This window comes from Echinops telfairi, unplaced genomic scaffold, assembly GCF_000313985.2.
Source record: "Echinops telfairi isolate 266 unplaced genomic scaffold, ASM31398v2 ScPeMD7_44;HRSCAF=162, whole genome shotgun sequence".
Taxonomy (NCBI): Eukaryota; Metazoa; Chordata; class Mammalia; order Afrosoricida; family Tenrecidae; genus Echinops; species Echinops telfairi.
The window spans coordinates 10,173,623-10,179,029 of NW_022103942.1; positions in this window are offsets into that span (position 1 = coordinate 10,173,623).

Consider the following 5,407-nt stretch of genomic DNA (forward strand, 5'->3'; position numbering starts at 1 on the left):
GGAAGGGAGGAGGGTTGGTCAACCTAGGGATAGGGAACAACAAATGGTTCAAAACCAACGGTAGGGAGGGGACGGGAGGACTGGTAGGGAGTGACCACGGTCAAGGCAACCATGAGGAACTACTGAAGCCAGAATGGACTGATCATGGTATTGGGAAATAGAGGAAAGAAGTAGGAGTAATTTTCTTTTTCAAGGTCTCTTTCCTTTCCAAGTAAAATTGGCCATTAGTTTTCCTTTCTCTTTAACGAATGATGATACAATATCAATCTGAATTGCAGTATACCTATGAATCAATTTTAACATTTTTCACTATGCTAAGTCTTCCTGTCAATGAGTAAGGTATGTTCTTTTATTTGCTTAGGTCTCTTTTGGTATCTTGTAGTAGCGTTTTGCAATTTTCTTGTATAAATCTTTTGTATCTCTGCTTAGATTTATTCCTAATTACTTCATCTTTTGAAGTGTCAATGTAAATAGTATTGGCTTCTTGAGTTCCATTTCGGAGTTCTCTTTCTTAATGTCAAGGAATCCAACTGATTTTTAATCTGTACCCTGCCACTTTGTTGAATATTCCTATTAGTTTCAGGTTTCCCATCAAATCTCTTTGATTTTCTATGAATAATATTATATCCTCGGCAAATACAGTATATTTACATCTTTTTCCCCACTTGCGATGCTTTGCATTTCACATTTTTGTCTTGCTGCTCTGGTTAAAGTTTCCTGGATAGGAGTGGTGATAAAGAGAGAACTAGCTTGTTTCTAGTTTGCAAGGGGAATTTTTTCAATCCCTCTCCATCGAGAACTATTTTGGTCATTGTTTTTGTATATTTGCCCTTAATTATGTTGAGGAATTTCCCTTTTATTCCTATCCTGATGAACAATTTATCAGGAAAGAGCATTTAATTGTGTCAAATATATTTTCTGTATTGGTAACGATGATCATGTGGTTCTTTCCCTTTGTTTTTTTTTAATGTGGCAGATTACATTGATTGCTTTTCTAATGATGAATTACCTTTCTATACCTAGTGTGAATTCCATCTGGTCATTATATATTAATATATGTTATTGGATTCTATAAAGCAGCATTTTACTGAGAATTTTTGCATATATTCAGGTTGTATATTTGTTTATAGTTTTCTTTTTCATTAGTATCTTTGACTGGTTTGGGTCTCAGATTATGCTTGTTCCATAGAATCAGTACATGAGTATTCCATCCTTTTTTGTACTCTTCAGTAAGTAGATTGGTGACAACCCTTCTCTGGTTGTTTGATCAAAGTCACCAAATTTTACCCAGAGAAACTATGTGTGTCATTATGGTCTTCTGCTGGAAGTATTCTTAGGAGTTTTTTTGACCTATTTAATTTCCTCTTTTACCTGTTCAAAATTTCTGCCTCAGAATGTGCTAGTTTCAATACATATGGTGTTTCTGGAAAATTGTCTGATTCTTCTAGGATTTCTAGTCTCAGAAACACTAGGAAGTAGGTCTACTCTGTCCTATTGGGTCAATATGCATTAGAATCAAATTGATGGAACTGAATTATAGTTCTTTTTAAAACAGTTTTATTAGCACTTCATTCACATTTCATACAATTCAATAATTTAGACTTATCAAGAGAAGTTGTACAATTGTCATCACATTCAATTTTAGAACACTTTTGCCTTTCTTGTACTCATTGTTATCAATGTATTTTTTTCTAATTGTGGCAAAAATATGCACAATAAAGCATTCTCCAATTCCACAACATCCACATGTATAATTCAGTGCTATTGATTATACTCTTTGTATTGTACAATAATTACTTATATGCTTTTCCAAATTATTCCACCACCATTCACATAAACTCAATACCCCCTAAGCAACAACTCTTTCTCCATCACCCTTGGTAACCATTGGTCAAGTTTGGTTTATTTTTATTATTTTGTAGTAATTTTTTTTGCAATTCATTTTATTAAGAAGGCAACATGCATGTTTTATTTTAAAACTTGTATAAAAAGCACTTTTTAGAAGCATTTTATTAGTGCATCAAGGGATTGTTCAGTTCACAAAAAAGATAGATTTTAAATTCTTGGTTTAAAATACACGCCATGTGGTAAGCACCAAACATGGAGAGTCTCATGAGAATACTTCCTTTTTCTTTTTCTTTTACACACTGCAGTGAAGCATGCTACTTTAAAGAGTTTAATGGCTTAAGCAAAATAACCCAATTAGAAATATATTGGCATAATTTCAGAAATCCTTTGGCATGTCATCTTGATAATATGGGTTTTATGCTCCATAAATTTACTAACTCATCAATGTAACTTAATTGCCACTGAAGATATATCTGAGAGATTCTTCGAGTCTTATGCTTTTAAAAAAAATCATTTTATTGGGCTCATACAATTCATCACAATACATAGATCAATTGTGTAAAGCACACTTATACATTTGTTGCCCTCATCTTTCACAAAATTCATGTATCATACACTTCATTGTTAAATTGCTTTTCAAATGAGTTGTGTATACATCAGTGCAATCCATTCTAATGCTCTCACCCCCTTCCTACATGTATTGTTTGTCCAACACCATTTGTTGAAAGGATTATCTTTGTACAATTGGATATTTCAAATATTGAACCATCACTGCATCCCTCGAATGAATCACACTTGGTCAAGGTGAATTACTTTTTCATATGATGTTGGATTCTATTTTTGTTGATTATAATTTTGTTGAGGATTTTAGCGTCTGTGGTCATGAGGGATATTGTCTATAATTTTCTATCTTTTCTATTTGCCTTTATACTTTTGCTCTTCCTATATGTAATTTCTAATTTTATAGCATTGTTGTCTCAAAACATGGATTGTAAATTTTCAATATTTTTAAATGTATTAAGACTTGTTTTGTGTCCTAGTACAAAGCAATCCCAAAGAATGCTCCGTCTGCACTTGAAAGTAATGTATAGTGTGTTATTTGGGGGGCAGAATACTCTGCTTATGACTAGATCAAGTTAATTTTGTTGCTTAGTTATCCTGTGTTGTCACTGAATTTCTTTCCCAATGATCTGTCCTTCCTCCAGAAAGATGTATTGAATTACCATAGTATTATGGCTGTGTTGTCTATTTCTCTCTTCAGTTTTATAAGAGTTGGATTGGCATATTTCAAGAGTCATTCATTGGGTACATCAGTTTATTATAGCAATGTTTCCTTGTTGTAGTGTCCTTTTGATTATTATAGTGTACATTTAGCTGTCCCTCATGATGAATTTTTCCTTGAAGTCTATTTTATCAGAGATTATTATTGCTACTCCTACTTATTTTGGGTTGCCATTAGCTTGATATATGTTATTCCATCCTTTGATTTTAGTGTATCTTGTAAGAAACATATCGATGGGTCCTGCTTTTGTTATCTAGTCTGCTATTCTCTGTCTCTTAACTGGTGCATTTTATCTACTGACATTCAGTATCATTATTCAGTATGTGTGTGCTTTGTGATGTTATTGGGGTTTTTGTTCTTCATATAATTCTATAGTTTTGAATATTGTTTTCAGTGTCTTTAGTTCTGGGTGGGGTTTATTTTGATCTCAGGTTTGCCTCCTGAAAATGTTGATTATCTATCCAAAGAACTCCCTTTAGTATTTTTTTATAATTCTGGGCTCATTTTAAAAATCCCTTTAATGTCTCCTTGTCTGCTTGTCTCAACATACTCTTATTTCTCCTGCATATGTGAAGGAAACTTTTGCTGGATATAGGATTCTTGGTTAGCAGCTTTAGCCCCCTCCCCTCCAGGGCATTATATATATCATTGTTGCCTTCAAGATTTCTGCTCTTTAAAAAAAATCCCAACTTATTCTTATTGATTTTCCTTTATAAGTGCAGTCTTTTTTCACTAGTTTCTCTTGAATCTCTGCTTGTTCTTAATATAGGAAAATTTGACTATGTCATAATGCATATGGGAAATGCTTCTCTTTTGGGGTATCTTATATTTGGGATTCCCGCTAGCCATTTTTTTCCTCTCTTGTGTTGTAAGGGAAGTTTTCTTGTAATATTTTCTCTGTGGATTTTTTTTCTTTCTTGTCTGGAACCCCAGTGAGATGTAGGTTGTATCTCTTGATAGTGTCCTCCCAACTACGTGGACAGCCTCCCCCTTCACTGCAGAAGAATGCACTTCAGAGGACAGCACTGAAGCTACAGCTCAGGAAGAGGAACATGCCTGATTAGAGCACACTGGTGAAAATGAAGGGGGAGAGAGAGTAGAACACATCCTGGCCCACCAAGCCCTAAGGACGATATGCCCGCTCAGAGCAAACAAAGCACAGAGAGGACCATCTGGCCATCCCCACTATGAGACACGACATCCCTCACTGACCTATAGCCCTACAGAGGACAACACTGGAAACGCATTGCAGGAATTGCACCCAATCTGACCCCACCACACTAAGGCAAAACAACAAGGGTGTGCAACAAAACAGCAAGGGGAACAGAGCAAAGAAGTCCCCAGGAAATACCAAAAATAGACCTTGGGCCAGGGTTTGGCACCCCATAAGACTCGACCAGAAAACAAACCTAAAGGTAAAAAAACACACCTTGAAGTATTTACAGGCTTTTATTTTATTTTTTTCCATTGGTGTTTGTTGTTGTTGTTGTTTTGTTTTATTTTGTTGCCTTGCTTTGCTCTGCCTAGTTTTATTGTACATATTTTCTCTGCAGGTCGGTCTAGATAAGACAGGTGGGATAAAGAATCTGGAGGAGAAAACAATGGGAACGATGGTTCCCAGGTGACATGGGAGAAGGGAAGGTGGGAGGGAGGAGGAATTGGGTGTTAACAAACCTAGGGACAAGGGAACAACAAGTGATCCAAAATCAATGCTGAGGAGGCTATGGGAGACCTGGTAGGGCTTGATCAAGGGCAATGTAACCGAGAGCAATTACTGAAACCCAAATGAAGGCTGAACAAGTTAGTGGGAAAAGAGGAAAGTAAAAGGAAATAAGGAAAGAAATAGGAGGCAAAGGGTATTTATAAAGGTCTAAATACAGGCATCCACATATGTAAATATATTTATATATGATAATGGGAAAATATATCTATGTGCATATATGTATAGGTTTAGTATTAAGGTAGCAGATGCACATTGGACCTCTAATCAAGTACTCCCTGAATGCAAGAACACTTTGTTCTATTAACCTGGCATTCCATGATGGTCACCTGCCCAACACGATTGCTGAAGACACAGTCGGTGTATAAGCAAATGTGGTGAAGAAAGTTGTTGGTGCCCGGCTATCAAAAGATATAGCACCTGGGGTCTTAAAAGCTTGAAGGTAAACAAACAGCCATCTAGCTGAGAAGTAACAATGCCCACATGGAAGAAGCATACCAGCCTGTGTGATCATGAGGTGTCAGATAGGGTCAGATATCAAGCAACAAAGAGCAAAA